At 41.2% G+C, this 18820-nt stretch overlaps 1 non-coding gene across 1 annotated transcript; it reads right to left on the minus strand.

Annotated features, from left to right (window-relative positions):
• Positions 1-5834: 5834 nt before the first annotated feature.
• On the minus strand, positions 5835-5941 carry LOC148212557 (small nucleolar RNA R71). The gene has a single exon (XR_015790056.1). It is a non-coding gene; the product is annotated as a small nucleolar RNA R71 (small nucleolar RNA).
• Positions 5942-18820: the final 12879 nt, after the last annotated feature.

Consider the following 18820-nt stretch of genomic DNA (forward strand, 5'->3'; position numbering starts at 1 on the left):
GAGTCGATGTACTTCAATTCCGTTTGGGAACTTGTAGATCAACCTGACGAGGTAAAACCCATAGGATGCAAATGGATCTATAAGCGAAAACGAGACGCCGAAGGAAAGGTACAGACCTATAAGGTGAGACTTGTGGCAAAAGGCTACACACAAAGGGAAGGGGTGGACTATGAAGAAACCTTCTCCCCTATAGCTATGGTTAAGTCCATTAGAATACTTTTGTCCATTACCACATATTATGACTATGAGATATGGCAAATGGACGTCAAGACTGCTTTTCTCAATTGCAATCTTGAAGAAAGTATTTATATGTCTCAACCCGAAGGGTTCATAGCTCAAAGTCAAGAGCAAAAGGTTTGCAAGCTTAAACGGTCCATATATGGACTGAAGCAAGCATCTCGATCTTGGAACATAAGATTTGATACTGCGATCAAATCTTATGGTCTTGACCAAAATGTTGATGAGCCTTGTGTATACAAGAAGGTCTTCAACAACATTGTAGCCTTCTTAGTGTTGTATGTGGATGATATCCTACTCACTGGGAATGATGTAGGATACCTTACTGACATAAAGAAGTGGCTAGCAACTGAGTTCCAAATGAAGGATTTGGGAGAAGCTCAGTATGTTCTTGGCATCCAAATTCTAAATGATCGCAAGAACAGAACGTTAACCCTGTCTCAAGCAACTTATATCGACAAGATGTTTGTTCGATATTTGATGCAGAATTCCAAGAGAGGTTTGTTACCCTTCAGGCATGGATTTCATCTGTCTAAGGAACAATGTCCTAAGACACCTCAAGAAGTTGAGGATATGAGACATATACCATATGCTTCAGCAGTGGGCAGCCTGATGTACGCTATGCTGTGCATTAGGCCTGACATTTGCTATACAGTAGGGATGGTTAGTAGGTACCAATCCAACCCAGGATATGATTACTGGACTGCTATTAAGGGAATGCTCAAGTATCTTAGAAGAACGAGGGACTACAAGCTCGTGTATGACGCTAAGGATTTGATCCTTATAGGATACACCGACTCTGACTTCCAAACAGACAAGGATTCAAGGAAATCCACGTCGGGGTCAGTATTCACTCTTAACGGAGGAGCGGTAGTTTGGCGAAGCATCAAACAAGGATGCATCGCAGACTCCACCATGGAGGCTGAGTATGTTGCAGCTTGTGAAGCAGTAAATGAGGCGGTTTGGCTTAGAAAGTTCTTCACAGATTTGGAAGTCGTTCCAAACATGAACTTGCCCATCACACTTTATTGTGATATAGTGGTGCTGTGGCAAATTCTAAAAAGCCTCGAAGCCACAAGAGAGGCAAACAGATTGAAAGGAAGTACCACCTTATACGGGAGATAGTGCAACCAAGAGATGTGATCGTCACAAAGATCGCTTTGGAGCACAACATTGCTGATCCTTTTACGAAGGCACTCACGGCTAAAGTGTTTGAGGGTCATCTAGAAAGTCTAGGTCTACGAGCTTTGTACGATTAGTCTAGGACAAGTGGGAGAAATGTAATGGGTATAGTGTATGCCCTAGTTTATTGTATTTTCCCTTTGTTTTATGATAATGTACACCCCAATCGAGTTTAATTCAAGTGAGAGTTTGTTGGGTGTGTTGCCCTAAACTCGTAGTTTGTATTTATGTAAAAACATATGTATATTCAATAAAGTTTTATTCAATAAATTTGTTGTTGAATTCATAGCATTGCATTGTCCAAAATCCAGTAAACTAAACATCCGAAGTTATTTTAGTGTAACCGGGACAGTATATGTACTGGGTATATATTTGATATACTGGGTATATAATTGATATATCCTTGATATATGAAGTATATGTTTGATATACCCCTGATATACAAGTGGATAATGTCCCGTGAATAACCTAAAAGGTCTATAGTATATGGATAAGGCTAGGTACCTTATCCTGACAACACTATGGATACAGCCCACTCTGTAAAGGTTATAGACGACTCGATCTACGTCGTTCGTGTGGAGATATGCGAGTGGGGGTATCCTATACAATGAGTTTGTATAAGACCGGTCCACGAAATAGCCAATCTTTAGATGTAACATCGTTAACTAATAGATTGCTGTTTCTTAGGATGACCAGGCAACTCATTCTCAATCTTGCGTGAGTTATGGACTCCTACCCGTGAGGGCTCGTCCTTTGATCTGTATGGGTAAGAGTGACCCGGGTCGCCGACTCAACATTCCTACCATTTTGGGGACGAGACCGAGTGGGGAGCTGGGAACATAACTTCACGAGATGGAATTCATTCCTCCCGAACTTTAGGGGAGTAGATGAGTGTTCTCTTAAATGCTGACTCCGAGACTTGAACAAGGGGCCCCACCCTCTCATTGGCCTGAGAGGGACTTCCGGTTATTGGTCGGACCATAACCGGGTTGTTCATTAGAGGAGCAGTGGTATTGAAGGAGTAAGATGTAACTCAGGGGTAAAACGGTAATTTGACCCAACTTGAGTTACGAGCACTCGTGAAGGATTGACTTGTCATTTATGGTCGTATATCCGTGGACACGAAAACATTCTACAGTGAGAAGAGTGCAACTGCGGGTCTTTAGTGGAGTGAGTTTGACCGATTAATCTTGTATCATTGGAGCTTCTGATCTGTAGGTCCATTAGGTCTCCTTACTAACTCAAAACAGGTAAAACGAGGATCAAGTTTTTGGAAGAATTTGAACTGTTTAAATTACTTAAGAGATTATATGTATATTGATACATTATAATATATAGTTAATTCTAAATTCAAACTATATATTATGAGAGAAATTATTTGAATGAGATTCAAATAAAATTAATATGGATAAGATTCATGTTAAAACTATAAGTTAAAAATAATGTGCATAAGATGTACATTAGAACTATAGGTTATACGAGAGAAATACTATAGAATATGATTATATTTATGTGATAAATAATTAAGTGTTAATTATTTGATATATATATATATATATGTTAATTAGTTATTAATTAGATTAATAATTAATTAATATATATTAATTATTATATATATATATATGTTATAAATATATTATATATATATATTAATTATATATTATTAATATTAATATTAATGTTAAACTCCCTTGCAAAATTCAGGGGAATGGGAAGTTGGTATGACTTCCCCACGTCATTCTTCTTTTTCTTTGTCAAATGGGAAGCAGAATGGTTCTGCAACTCATACAAAACAAAAGAAGAAAAACTTCCAATCTCTCAAAGAGCTCTCTCTCTCAGAATTCTCCCTCTCATTCCATACGGTGCTCCCACAAGTACGATCCTGAGATCTAAGAGGATAGCAAGGAAGATTCGGTGGTGGTGTTCGTTGGGAAATCGTTGAAGAATCGTTCTTCAAAGGTAAAGTTTTCCCCTGTGTTTTTCTTCTTTAAACTTAGATTTTGTTTTCCCAAAAATCATCAACGAAGATCCGCTTCCACTCCGGGATTTGATTACGCTTGTTTACATGCGTAAAAAGAAGGTTTTAGATGCTGTTTTTACAATGTTTCAGCTTTGTTTCGGATTTTTCTCGGTCGTTTGAGTTCCAATTCATGCAAAATTCATATATTATGGTTTGTGGTTGGCTTATATTGTATTTATGACATTTTAGGACCATTTGGGAGTGCAAATTAATCAAAAGAAGCAAAAAGACGAAAAAAGCATCATGGGAGGCGCCAGGCGCCTGGGAAGCCTGCAGAAAAACTGGTTTTCTTCCAACTTTGCCCTTAATGAAACGCGTCTTCCAATGCGTTTTGGTGGTTCCAACCGATGCATACGTGTAGAAGAAGTGTTCCACTATCAGTTTGAGCACGATTTGGTCAGTCAAAAGAGTTGGAAATGGGTGATTCACCATCGTTTTAGGACCTACCTAACCAATTCTGCACAGCTATAAATTCCAGCAACTTCTCCACCAAATTCATCAAGCCTTGCTTCCTTCTCTTGATCATTTTTAGTGTTTCTTTGTTGCTTTCTAAGTACTTTTGAGTTGCTTTCATTAGTTACTTTTGGTTTTTAAATCCCGAGCACTTTACATTCCTTTATTGAGCTTTGTTTTGTTTCCATTTGTACTTAGTCATTTTCTACTTATTCAAATATATAAAAATCCAGCACTTTGCTTATCTTCCCTTTGCCTTTACTTTATTTTTAGTTAAGAGAGTTGTGTTTTTGGAGGAAAGAGCACGTGACACTCCCCCTTGCTTGAAAGAGAAGCGCGAAGCTCTCAATCCCGATAAAAACTCTCCGTTAGTTAACTTTTGTTTTTCACACATGCATTCCACATTCAACCATTTTACTTGCTGTATTTTCTTCAATATGTCTTTCTAAATTCCCGTCTCTAGCCCGGTTATGGATAGTTAACCTTTTATGTCTAAAAAGGGTTGCTAAGAAGTAGTGTTTTTGCTTTCCATTCATTGCTCAACATGTTTTCCCAAAAAGTTAGGATTTAGAGAAGGCCACTGTAAGTCTTAACAAGTCAATACTGAAAAGGTTGCTTATTTGCATTGTTGAGTGGTTAAACCGAGGAGAGGAGCGCCTTAGACATAAGGGTTCCGCTTAAGTAGCCTAGACATAGGACCTTAACCCGAGGTTGCGACTATTTCCATCCTAAAACTAAGATATCTCTCATAATAGACATATTAGGGAATGTCTTAGGACTTTGAACTTGCTTAGACATAAGTCAAGTGAGAAGCGTAGTCGTTGGTTTCTAAAGTAAAATGCATATTGTTCTTAGCATGTCCTTGATTCTTTGATGGCTAACTTGAAGTAATTCGGGCTAGGTTTTATTATTATAAGACCAAATCCTAAATCCAAAACCATTATTTGTGACCACTTCCCATTTTACAAGAATCACTCATTTCAACATTCACTATTCTTTAAAACTTCAGAGTTTGGAAATTATTTAGAAGTCCTTGAGGATCGATACTTGGATACTCCATCCATTTTATATTACTTTGACAGGTGTGCGCTTGCATCTATATAATTGTTACCACGCTTAGTGCGTGCGTTCAGCATAAACGCCCAGTCAAGTTTTTGGCGCCGTTGCCGGGGACTTTAGTTTTAAAATTATTTTCAAATTCTTTTAGTTTTTATTTTTGTGAATTGTTGTTGGGTGTAATTTCCATCCACCGTTTTTGTTCTATATTTTTGGTCGTTTATCTCACAAGGGTAAGTTAAAGTGCATGAGCACAAGATCTTTTCTTCTACCCCTTGACCCTGAGATTGAGCGGACCCTTCGAAAAACTCGAAAGGAGCAAAGACTTCGAAAACAACTAGAAAAGCAAAAAGAGAGAGAAGGTGAAATCAGTCCTGAAAGTGAGGTAGAGAGTACGAGCACATCAATGGCAGATATTCCACCTCGTGATCCGGTTGATCCACCTGCTGTTAACAGTAATATGAGGGATCATGCAAGAAATGATGAATTCAACCATATCCAGATGGCGGACAACAGAGACGTGGCAATGCGAGAATATGCCGCCACGGCTTTTTAGAACTTTGATTCAGGGATAGTCAACCCTATTCCAGCCCACACAAACTTTGAGCTTAAACCAATGATGTTCCAAATGTTGCAGACAATTGGACATTTTGGAGGGCAGGAACATGAGGATCCACATGATCATCTGAAATCATTCATTCAAATTGCAAATGCATTTCGATTACCTGGTATAACAGACGATGCTCTGAGACTAACACTTTTTCCATTTTCTTTGAAGGACCAAGCTAGAGCATGGCTCAATGCATTTCCACCGGGATCCATCACCACATGGGGGTCGTTAGTGGAGAAGTTCTTAACAAAATTCTTCCCACCTACTCGCCACGCTGATATCAGAGAGGAGATCATCTCCTTTAGACAGTATGATCGTGAACCTGTTCACGAGGCGTGGGAGAGATTTAAAGAACTAATCAGGAAATGTCCGAACCATGGCTTGCCGGCATGCATCCAGATAGAACATTTCTTTAGAGGTTTAGATCATCCTACTAAGATGATGCTAAACAATGCTGCCAATGGAGCCTTTACAAAGAAGACATTCAACGAGATAGTTGACATCCTAAATGACTTAGCTTCACACAACGAACTATGGTGTTCGCAAAGATCTAGGGCAGCACCAAAGAAGCAAGATCCAGCTGGAGTTTTGGCTCTGGACATTGCGACCTCGATGCAAAAAGAGATGGTTACAATGAACCAGAGGCTAAAAGAGATGGCATTGGGAATAAAAAATCCATTAGCCACGCCGATACAACCTGTGCAGTCGGATTATTGCACTCCTGCCCCTGTTTGCCAAGTCAACGATCTCATTTGTTCATTTTGCAGTGAAAACCATATTTATGATAATTGTCCACATAACCCTGCTTCTGTTTTTTATGTAGGACATGGGAACAATAGGAACTTTAACCCATATTCGAACACCTACAACCTAGGTTGGAGGCACCACCCTAATTTCTCATGGGGAGGACAAGGAGGTTCGAGCGGTTTTAATCAAGGGCAGAGCCAACAGAACAAGCAGCCCTATGTTCCACCTACACAGCAATACATCCCACCACCGCAACAGCAGTACAATCAGAGAACACAGACTCCACCAGTTCAAAATAACAACTCAAATCTTAAGAATATGATGAAGGAGTACATGGCCCGAACCGACGCAGTGATACAATCCCAAGCGGCATCAATGAGGAATTTCGAGACCCAATTGGGACAGCTCGCCAATGAATTGAAGAATAGACCACAAGGTTCTTTTCCAGGCCATACTGAATTACCAAAACGAGAAGGGAAAGAACAGTGCAAAGCTGTCACCCTCAGGAGTGGACTGGCATATGATGGACCAACAATGCCAACAACAGATGTACAGATTCCGTCCACTGAACCAATTGTAAAGATACCAGAAAATCCAACAACACCAGAAAAAGAAAATATTAGAAAAGGTAATGAGGACACCCCGAGTGTTCCTCCACAGGTACAGCCTTCTTTTACCCCTACTCCCTCGTTTCCACAAAGATTAGTGAAGAAAAATAACGATTCCCAGTTTAGAAAATTTTTAGATATTTTAAAACAACTGCATATAAATATACCATTAGTAGATGCTCTAGAACAGATGCCAAATTATGCTAAGTTTTTGAAAGATATAGTTTCTAGGAAGAAAAAAATAGGAGAGCATGAACTGGTAGCCATGACAAAATGTAGTAGTGAAGCTGTAGGCAGCCCGCTACCCATGAAATGTAATGATCCTGGCAGTTTTACCATTCCATGTTCCATAGGAGGAAAAAACTTAGGTAGGGCATTATGTGATCTAGGCGCTAGCATTAATCTTATGCCATTATCAGTTTTCAAATCTTTAGGCATAGGAGAAGCTAGACCTACTACGGTTACCCTCCAACTAGCAGATAGATCTATCATAAGACCTGAGGGAAAGATAGAAGATGTTTTAGTCCAGGTGGACAAATTCATTTTCCCTGCGGACTTTATCATTCTAGATTGCGAGGCAGACTTAGACGTTCCCATTATTTTGGGAAGACCATTTCTAGCCACTGGGGATACAGTTTTTAATGTGAGGAAGGGAGAAATTACAATGAGGGTAAATAATGAAGAAGTTAAATTTAACGTTCTAGACGCCATGAAATTACCAGGAGACTTTGAAGAGTGCTCTGCTATAAATAGCTTGAATCCTGTTATCTTTGATGAGTTTTATGACTTATTAGTTACAGAGATTGAAGAAGAGCTTGATAAGATAGCAGAAGGACCAGAAGATGTGGCTAATCCTATTGAAAAAATACAAAAAGAAGAATGCAAGTCGTTACTTCCGTCCATAGTGGAACCACCCACGTTGGAGCAGAAGCCATTGCCGTCGCATTTGAAATATGCGTATCTAGGGGCTAACGACACTTTACCAGTTATTATAGCTTCCAATTTATCACCTACTAATGAATATTCTTTATTGCAGATTTTGGAGAAGCACAAAAAGGCCATTCGATGGACGATAGCAGATATCCGAGGGATAAGCCCGGCCTTTTGCATGCACAAAATTCTATTGGAAGAAGATGCTAAGAACTCTATTGAGAGTCAAAGGCGGTTGAACCCGAAGATGAAAGAGGTTGTAAGGAAAGAAATTCTTAAATGGCTTGACGCCGGTGTTATATACCCAATATCCGACAGCAGCTGGGTAAGCCCAGTACAGTGTGTACCAAAGAAAGGGGGTATAACCGTGGTGGCCAACGAGGAGAATGAGCTCATCTCAACCCGAACTGTGAGTGGGTGGAGAGTTTGCATTGACTATCGCAAACTCAACAAGGTAACAAAGAAAGACCATTTTCCTCTCCCGTTTATTGACCAGATGCTCGACCGTCTGGCAGGTAAGGATTTCTATTGTTTTTTAGATGGATATTCGGGTTATAATCAAATTACTATTGCTCCAGAAGACCAAGAGAAGACAACATTTACGTGTCCGTATGGTACGTTCGCTTTTAGGCGAATGCCCTTTGGACTATGCAATGCACCCGCGACTTTTCAGAGGTGTATGATGGCCATCTTCTCTGACATGGTAGAAAATATTCTAGAAGTTTTTATGGATGACTTTTCTGTTTTTGGAAATTCTTTCGACGCTTGTTTAGTTAATTTGGAGAGAGTATTGGAGAGATGTGAACAAACAAACCTAGTCCTAAATTGGGAGAAGTGTCATTTCATGGTACAAGAGGGTATTGTTTTGGGTCACAAAATTTCCAAGCAAGGAATAGAGGTAGACCACGCTAAGATAGACATCATTTCAAAGCTACCTCCTCCTACAAATGTCAAAGGGATTAGAAGTTTTTTAGGGCATGGGGGATTTTACCGCCGCTTTATAAAAGACTTTGCTAAAATTTCTAAACCCTTGTGTCAATTGTTAGAACATGATAGACCATTTGTTTTTTATGATGACTGTTTAAAATCATTTGAAATGTTGAAATTTGCTCTAAGTTCAGCCCCTATAATTATCGAACCTAATTGGGATTTACCTTTTGAGCTCATGTGTGATGCCAGTGATTATGCAATAGGAGCTATGTTAGGACAACGTAAAAACAAGATCTTGCATCCTGTGTATTATGCTAGTAAGACTCTGACCGGTGCACAACTCAATTACACTACTACTGAAAAGGAACTGTTAGCAGTTGTGTTCGCCTTTGATAAGTTTAGGTCTTACTTGATAGGCACAAAAGTCATTGTTTTTACTGACCATTCTGCTTTAAAATATTTATTTGCTAAAAAAGATGCTAAACCACGTTTGATACGGTGTATTTTGTTACTTCAAGAGTTTGATATTGAAGTTAGGGACAGGAAGGGTACTGAAAACCAAGTTGCTGATCACCTGTCTAGATCGGAATCCCCGCTCTGTGATGATGGAACTGTTATACGTGAACAGTTTATTGACGAGCAACTCTTGCGAGTTGATTCAGTTCCGTGGTATGCCGATATAGCAAATTATTTGGTGTGTCGCAGAAGAAGAGCACGAGGCGATATTAGACGCTTGTCATATGTCTCCATATGGAGGACATTTTGCAGGACACAAAACCGCAGCCAAAGTTTTGCAAAGTGGGTTCTTTTGGCCCACTCTGTTCAAAGATGCACATAAGTTTGCCCAGGTTTGTGACAAATGCCAACGGACAGGTAATATATCTAAACGCCACGAAATGCCTCAAACCCCGATCCTGGAGATTGAAATATTTGATGTGTGGGGTATAGATTTTATGGGTCCATTTCCATCTTCTAATGGTAAGCTTTATATATTGTTAGCAGTAGATTATGTTTCGAAATGGATAGAAGCCATTGCAACTGCTACCAATGATTCTAAAGTTGTCATTCGTTTTCTGCAAAAGCACATTTTTACGCGTTATGGAACCCCGCGTTGTCTGATAAGCGATGGGGGGGCTCATTTTGTGAATAGGTCTATGCAAAAGTTGCTGACTAAATACAATGTGCGTCATAGGGTTGCAACAGCATATCATCCTCAGTCGAATGGGTTAGCCGAAATATCTAATAGGGAGATAAAAAACATTTTAGAAAAAACTGTAAATCTTAACCGTAGGGATTGGTCTTTTAAGCTTGATGATTCACTTTGGGCATATAGGACAGCATTTAAGACTCCCCTCGGCATGTCCCCCTATAGGCTAGTTTTTGGAAAAGCATGTCATTTGCCTCTTGAGCTAGAATATAAAGCATTTTGGGCTACTAAGAAATTAAATTTTGATTTGTTGACTGCAGGTGAAGCGAGGAAGTTACAATTGTTGGAATTAGAAGAACACAGGCACTTTTCTTATGAGAATGCTAAGTTGTTTAAGGAAAAAACTAAACAGTGGCATGATAGGCGTCTTCGGCCGAACAATCTTCAAGAACATGATCTGGTTCTGTTATTCAACTCTAGGTTGAAACTTTTCCCTGGAAAACTTAAGTCTAGATGGTCTGGTCCCTTTCAAATTTTTAAAGTCTACCCATATGAGGCAGTGGATCTAGTTGACTCTAAGGGAAATGTTTTTAAAGTAAATGGGCAGAGACTTAAGCCGTATTTTGGAGAACCAGTGGATAGAGGAAAAACCTCTATTCAACTTTCAGGTCAATAAATTTTTGCGAAAAATGTTTTTTCCTTCTTATCCGTTTTTGAGAGAACAAAAGTAAAGGAAGGAAGTCTTTGTATCTTGTATTTTCTCTTTGTTTCATTATAAAGTTTTTCTTATTAAGAGAATGTTTTTGAAAACGTTGAAAAAAAAAAGAAACAAAAAAGAAAGAAAAAAAAACGTTGAAAGAAAAAAAAAAAAAAAAGAGAATTACGCAGGCGCCTGGCGCCTGCCCTTTCCCCTGTGTTTTTCTTCTTTAAACTTAGATTTTGTTTTCCCAAAAATCATCAACGAAGATCCGCTTCCACTCCGGGATTTGATTACGCTTGTTTACATGCGTAAAAAGAAGGTTTTAGATGCTGTTTTTACAATGTTTCAGCTTTGTTTCGGATTTTTCTCGGTCGTTTGAGTTCCAATTCATGCAAAATTCATATATTATGGTTTGTGGTTGGCTTATATTGTATTTATGACATTTTAGGACCATTTGGGAGTGCAAATTAATCAAAAGAAGCAAAAAGACGAAAAAAGCATCATGGGAGGCGCCAGGCGCCTGGGAAGCCTGCAGAAAAACTGGTTTTCTTCCAACTTTGCCCTTAATGAAACGCGTCTTCCAATGCGTTTTGGTGGTTCCAACCGATGCATACGTGTAGAAGAAGTGTTCCACTATCAGTTTGAGCACGATTTGGTCAGTCAAAAGAGTTGGAAATGGGTGATTCACCATCGTTTTAGGACCTACCTAACCAATTCTGCACAGCTATAAATTCCAGCAACTTCTCCACCAAATTCATCAAGCCTTGCTTCCTTCTCTTGATCATTTTTAGTGTTTCTTTGTTGCTTTCTAAGTACTTTTGAGTTGCTTTCATTAGTTACTTTTGGTTTTTAAATCCCGAGCACTTTACATTCCTTTATTGAGCTTTGTTTTGTTTCCATTTGTACTTAGTCATTTTCTACTTATTCAAATATATAAAAATCCAGCACTTTGCTTATCTTCCCTTTGCCTTTACTTTATTTTTAGTTAAGAGAGTTGTGTTTTTGGAGGAAAGAGCACGTGACACTCCCCCTTGCTTGAAAGAGAAGCGCGAAGCTCTCAATCCCGATAAAAACTCTCCGTTAGTTAACTTTTGTTTTTCACACATGCATTCCACATTCAACCATTTTACTTGCTGTATTTTCTTCAATATGTCTTTCTAAATTCCCGTCTCTAGCCCGGTTATGGATAGTTAACCTTTTATGTCTAAAAAGGGTTGCTAAGAAGTAGTGTTTTTGCTTTCCATTCATTGCTCAACATGTTTTCCCAAAAAGTTAGGATTTAGAGAAGGCCACTGTAAGTCTTAACAAGTCAATACTGAAAAGGTTGCTTATTTGCATTGTTGAGTGGTTAAACCGAGGAGAGGAGCGCCTTAGACATAAGGGTTCCGCTTAAGTAGCCTAGACATAGGACCTTAACCCGAGGTTGCGACTATTTCCATCCTAAAACTAAGATATCTCTCATAATAGACATATTAGGGAATGTCTTAGGACTTTGAACTTGCTTAGACATAAGTCAAGTGAGAAGCGTAGTCGTTGGTTTCTAAAGTAAAATGCATATTGTTCTTAGCATGTCCTTGATTCTTTGATGGCTAACTTGAAGTAATTCGGGCTAGGTTTTATTATTATAAGACCAAATCCCAAATCCAAAACCATTATTTGTGACCACTTCCCATTTTACAAGAATCACTCATTTCAAGATTCACTATTCTTTAAAACTTCAGAGTTTGGAAATTATTTAGAAGTCCTTGAGGATCGATACTTGGATACTCCATCCATTTTATATTACTTTGACAGGTGTGCGCTTGCATCTATATAATTGTTACCACGCTTAGTGCGTGCGTTCAGCATAAACGCCCAGTCAGGATTCATATCCCTTCAGCTTTTATTACAGGAGGTCCGACTCCGACTCCAACCATCGGGGCCCTATGAGAGGTACAACCCGACAACCATTACGATCTCCAAAATCCTTACCAATATTGAAGAGAATGGTTTGGAAAAACTCCTCAAGTGACCTGACAAGCTTAGGGGATACCCAGAGAAGCGCAACAAGGACAGGTACTGTCGTTTTCATCGCGATCACGACCATGATACCTCGAGTTTCTGGGAATTGAAGCGCTAGATTGATGATCTTATTCAATATGACTACTTCAAAAAGTACGTTGGTAAGCGGGCTCAGGCTCGGCAGGAAAAAAAGAAGAGAGGAAGCGTTCAAGGACGCCACCTCGAAGGGATGACCGACCTGCGGTCATCAATACCATTTTTGGCGGCCCTAGTGAGGGCAAATCTAGGAACAAGAGGAAGGAGCTTGCTAGGGAGGTTCCTCAGGAAGTTTGCGCCATTCAGGAGCAGAAGCCGACCTGCCCTATCTCATTTTCCGACTCCAATCTCGAAGGGGTACACTTGCCTTGGTAATCTCACCACTCATTGGCCATGTTCAGGTTAGAAGAGTATTGGTGGGTGGGAGCGCTTCTGCCAACATCCTGTCTCTCACCACTTACCTGGCGTTAAGGTGGACCAGGGCACAACTGAAAAAGAGTCCAACCCCATTAGTGGGATTTGCGGGTGAGTCCGTCACTCCGGAGGGTTGCATTGATCTTCCTATCACTATTGGCCAAGGCGACACCCAAGTCACTCAGATGGCCGAGTTCGTGGTGATAGATGGTAGGTCAGCCTACAATGCCATTTTCGGGCGACCTATTATCCACTCATTTCCTGCCATCCCATCAACTTGCACCAAGTCATGAAATACTCTACAGTCAATGGGGTCGGCATGATCTGAGGCGAACATAAAATATCTCGTGACTGTTATACCTCAGCTCTTAAGGGGTCAGCAGTCTGCGCCCAGCGAGAAATGGAAAAGTTCCCAAGTCCGGCAGGTCGAGTTTCCGAGGACGAGCAGCCCAGGACCAACCAACGCGAGGTAGCTACACCTACTGAAGAGTTGGAGCTTGTCACTTTACTCAGCCCAGAGAAACAGGTGAGCGTAGACACCAAGCTGGGGGGTCGCGGACAGAGAGGAGCTCATCTCCTTCCTTACGGCACAGACGTATTCGTATGGTTGCACGAAGACATGCCGGGCATTGATCCGAAAATAATGGCTCACCACCTCAACATCGACCCGTCATTCCGACCTGTTAAGCAAAAAAAAAAAGACCTGTAAATAGGGAGATGAGTGATGTAATTGTTGAAGAAGTGAACAAACTCTTAAAAGCAGAATACATAAAAGAAATTTTGTATCCCGAGTGGCTCTCTAACGTAGTCTTAGTTAAAAAAATCTAACGGAAAGTGGAGAATGTGCGTATATTTCACCAATCTCAACAAGTCTTGTCCAAAAGATTGTTTCCCACTACCAAGGATTGACCAGCTCGTGGACGCTACTGCTGGGCACGAGTTGGTTACCTTCATGGATGCCTACTCTGGATACAATCAGATAAAAATGCATGAGCCAGATCAAGTCCACACCTCTTTCATAACCGATCAAGGCCTGTACTATTACAAGGTCATGCCCTTCGGTCTAAAGAACGCCGGGGCGACCTATCAAAGGATGGTGAACAAAATGTTCGCCAGCCAGATCAGACACAATATGGAAGTCAACGTGGATGACATTCTTGTCAAAAGCAAGTAGTCTAAATCGCACCTGGCTGACCTGACTGAGACCTTCGAGGTACTCCGAAAGTACCAAATGAAGTTAAATCCCGCCAAGTGTGCCTTTGAGGTCTCGTCCGACAAATTCGTAGGGTTCATGGTCAATAACCGCGACATTGAAGCTAACCCAGAGAAGATAAAGGCAGTTCTCGAGATGCAAGCACCGAGGACCCTTAAGCAGCTACAATGCCTTAATGGGAGAATCGCCGCTCTCAACCGGTTCGTCTCCAGGTCTATCGACAAGTGCATTCCCTTCTTTAAAGTGTTAAGAACGAAGGGGCCATTTGAGTGGACGGATGAGTGTGAGGCCGCTTTTGAAGAACTCAAAGGCTACCTCTCCTTGGCACCATTGCTCGCGAAGCCCATGCCAGGAGACAAACTACACTTGTACTTGGCCGTATCAGAGAACGCAGTTAGCTCGGTCCTAGTCAAGCAGGACGGGGTACGGTAAAATTCTATCTACTACACAAGTAAGGCCATGACCGAGGCCGAGACTAGATATCCTCAAATGGAGAAACTGGCCCTCGTTTTAGTCACTTTGGCACGAAAACTGAGACTGTACTTCCAAGCCCATACCGTGACCGTGCTCACAAACCTACCTTTGAAGTAGGTTTTTCATAAACTAGAGACGTCCGGATGTTTGATGAAATGGGCTGTGGAGTTAAGTGAGTATGATATCCAGTTCGAGTCTCGAACGACTGTGAAGGGGCAGGTCGTCGCATACTTTTTGGCCCAGCTCACTTCTCCACCAGTTCAAACCTCCGCGTCCGACCAGCCGTGGATGGTTTACGTGGACGACTCCTCAAATGAAAAAGAGTGTGCTGTAGGCGTGCTCCTCCTCGCCCCGGACGGCATGCGTTTTGAGTACGCCCTACGCTTCAACTATCGCACCTCAAAAAATGAGGCTGAGTATGAAGCCTTGCTGGCCGGACTGCGCCTGTCAAAAGATTTAGGGGCCATTCCAACGCTGATGCCTTAGCCAAGTTGGCATATGCTTACGAGACCGACCTGGTGAGGTCGGTTCCTATGGAAATATTGGACAATCCCTCTATTTTGGAGCCATACATGATGGAGGTCAACTCTCACCTCCCGTCGTGGATGGATCCAATAAAGGACTTCCTGGAGGGAAAGGTCTCGATTGACCCAAGGGAAACCAAGAAGTTGGCAAGGAAAGCAGCTCGGCACTTGTTCTGAGATGGAGCATTATACTGGCACGACTTTTCCTTACCTCTCTTTAAGTGTATTTCTAAGGACGACGGAGAATACGTTCTTAGGGGGGTTCATGAAGGTAACCATTCAAGAGCCAGGTCTTTATCAGCAAAGGTCATTCGTCAAGGTTACTACTGGCCCAGGATGGACTGAGATGCAAAGGAGTTTGTGAAAGCATGTGACAACTGTCAACACTTTGCAAACCTCGTCCACCAACCTACCAAACTGCTGACTCTGATCTCAGTACCATGGCCATTTGCGCAATAGGGAGTTGACCTTATCGGACCTTTTCCATTGGCCAAGGGGTAGACCAAATACGCAGTCATCATAGTAGATTACTTCACCAAATGGGTCAAGGCCGAAGCACTCTCGACAATCACAGAGGCTAGGGTCACGACCTTTATCTGGACAAATGTAGTTTGCCGTTTCGGTATACCGAATGCAATTGTGACTGATAATGATAAGCAGTTTGACAACGCCAAGTTCAAATACTTCAAAGTCAAAGGCATTGTTCGACCTGGAACGTATGACTGGGCGTTTTGCTGAACGCACGCACTAAGCGTGGTAACAATTATATAGATGCAAGCGCACACCTGTCAGAGTAATATAAAATGGATGGAGTATCCAAGTATCGATCCTCAAGGACTTCTAAACAATTTCCAAACTCTGAAGTTTTAAAGAATAGTGAATGTTGAAATGAGTGATTCTTGTAAATGGGAAGTGGTCACAAATAATGGTTTGGATTTGGGATTTGGACTTATAATAATAAAACCTAGCCCGAATTACTTCAAGTTAGCCAACAAAGAATCAAGGACATGCTAAGGATAATATGCATTTTACTTTAGAAACTAACGACTACGCTTCTCACTTTACTTATGTCTAAGCAAGTTCAAAGTCCTAAGACATTCCCTAATATGTCTATTATGAGATATATCTTAGTTTTAGGATGGAAATAGTCGCAACCTCGGGTTAAGGTCCTATGTCTAGGCTACTTAAGCGGAACCCTTATGTCTAAGGCGCTCCTCTCCTCGGTTTAACCACTCAACAATGCAAATAAGCAACCTTTTCAGTATTGACTTGTTAAGACTTACAGTGGCCTTCTCTACATCCTAACTTTTTGGGAAAACATGTTGAGCAATGAATGGAAAGTAAAAACACTACTTCTTAGCAACCATTTTTAGACATAAAAGGCTAACTATCCATAACCGGGCTAGAGACGGGAATTTAGAAAGACATATTGAAGAAAATACAGCAAGTAAAATGGTTGAATGTGGAATGCATGTGTGAAAAACAAAAGTTAACTAACGGAGAGTTTTTATCGGGATTGAGAGCTTCGCCCTTCTCTTTCAAGCAAGGGAGAGTGTCACGTGCTCTTTCCTCCAAAAACACAACTCTCTTAACTAAAAATAAAGTAAAGGCAAAGAGAAGATAAGCAAAGTGCTAGATTTTTATATATTTGAATAAGTAGAAAATAACTAAGTACAAATGGAAACAAAACAAAGCTCAATAAAAGAATGTAAAGTACTCGGGATTTAAAAACCAAAAGCAACTAAGGAAAGCAACTCAAAAGTACTTAGAAAGCAACAAAGAAACACTAAAAATGATCAAGAGAAGGAAGCAAGGCTTGATGAATTTGGTGGAGAAGTTGCTGGAATTTATAGCTGTGCAGAATTGGTTAGGTAGGTCCTAAAACGATGGTGAATCACCCATTTCCAACTCCTTTGACTGACCAAATCGTGCTCAAACTGATAGTGGAACACTTCTTCTACACGTATGCATCGGTTGGAACCACCAAAACGCATTGGAAGACGCGTTTCATTAAGGGCAAAGTTGGAAGAAAAACTGTTTTCTGCAGGCTTCCCAGGCGCCTGGCGCCTCCTGAGGTGTTTTTTCGTCTTTTCGCTTCTTTTGATTAATTTGCACTCCCAAATGGTCCTAAAATGTCATAAATACAACATAAGCCATCCACAAACCATAATATATGAATTTTGCATGAATTGGAACTCAAACGACCGAGAAAAATCCGAAACAAAGCTGAAACATTGTAAAAACAGCATCTAAAACCTTCTTTTTACGCATGTAAACAAGCGTAATCAACGTACATGTTTGCCGATCTCGAAGGAAAATTACTATCGCATCTTTGGAATGCAAAACATTTGAAGAGATATTACCCTTGAAATGTTAAAATGGTCCAAAAATGAATTGGACTTGTAAAAATTTTCAAGGGCTAACCCCAGTAAAGGACTTCGCGTTATTTAATTTCATGTTTCCTAAGAGTGCGAGTTCGATGTGAAATTAAATGAGGGCCAGAGGTGGGTTAAAACTTAGGAAAAATTCAAAACCTCTAAAGAACTTACGAGTTCGAGGTAAGATGTGGATCAAGATAGGAAAATTCAAAGCCTCTAAAGAACTGGTGGGTTGGGTTCAAGGTAAGAGACGAACTGAGACTTGTAAACATAAAATGAGTAGAAGAGTCAAAAGTAGGTCTTTAAACAACATATTGCATTAATGAGTGAGGTTTGGCCAAGGCTTATAGACCTCGTGACCAAGTACAAAAAGGGAAAAGTTAAAAGCAACACAAGAAAGGCTGTAAAAGAATGGAGGAGTTTCAACTGCTTCCGAGGTGCGAACCGAGTTCTCCCTGGCACCCAAGGATGTCAACCTCCTGAGAATCTATTATCCCAACTTCTTGAGAGGAATTCACACAGGTAGCAGGAAGGAGAGCCCCGTCAGCTTCTTGGGAAGAAGGGTCCGCATCCTCTTCCTCGTCGAGCTCGACGTCGGAATCAAGCTCCTTCAGGCATTTTCTGACAAGGTGCTGGGGACCAGGGTTCCCATTTGGACCCGAAGCCCACTTCTCAGCGTACCTAAGTTTGATTGGCTAAAGGTCGAGCTCGAGAACCACCTCCTTGACCCCCTTCATCAGGAAGTTGAAGCCTGCGTCGCTGAAGTCTTTGGCGAACCCGTCAAAGTCAGGGTGCTGACGGAAGGCATCCTCTAGAAGAACCCTATTGCTAAGTTTGGACTCAGCAAGCTCGAGCATAGCCCTCAGTTCTTCCGCTTCGGACTTACAGCTCTAAAGTTTGCCTTCCAAGTCTTCTCGGAGGCACGCGAGTTCGTCATTCTCCTTCATCAGCGCAAACTTCTCCTTCTCAAGACACTTGGCCACGACGTGTGCACCCCGAAAGTTGTCCATGTGGCGGGCAGCCTCAGCCTTGACGCTCTTGAGCTTAATCTTGTTGGCCTCCGATGTGGATTTCCAAAGCTGGGCCTCGACACGAGCATCCTTAAGTTCCCCTTCCAAGGCCGCAGCAGCCTCCAGCACAGCCGAAGAAGCCTCTCACTC

This window comes from Momordica charantia, assembly GCF_013281855.1.
Source record: "Momordica charantia cultivar OHB3-1 chromosome 3 unlocalized genomic scaffold, Mcharantia_2.0 BLBB01000003.1, whole genome shotgun sequence".
Lineage (NCBI taxonomy): Eukaryota > Viridiplantae > Streptophyta > Magnoliopsida > Cucurbitales > Cucurbitaceae > Momordica > Momordica charantia.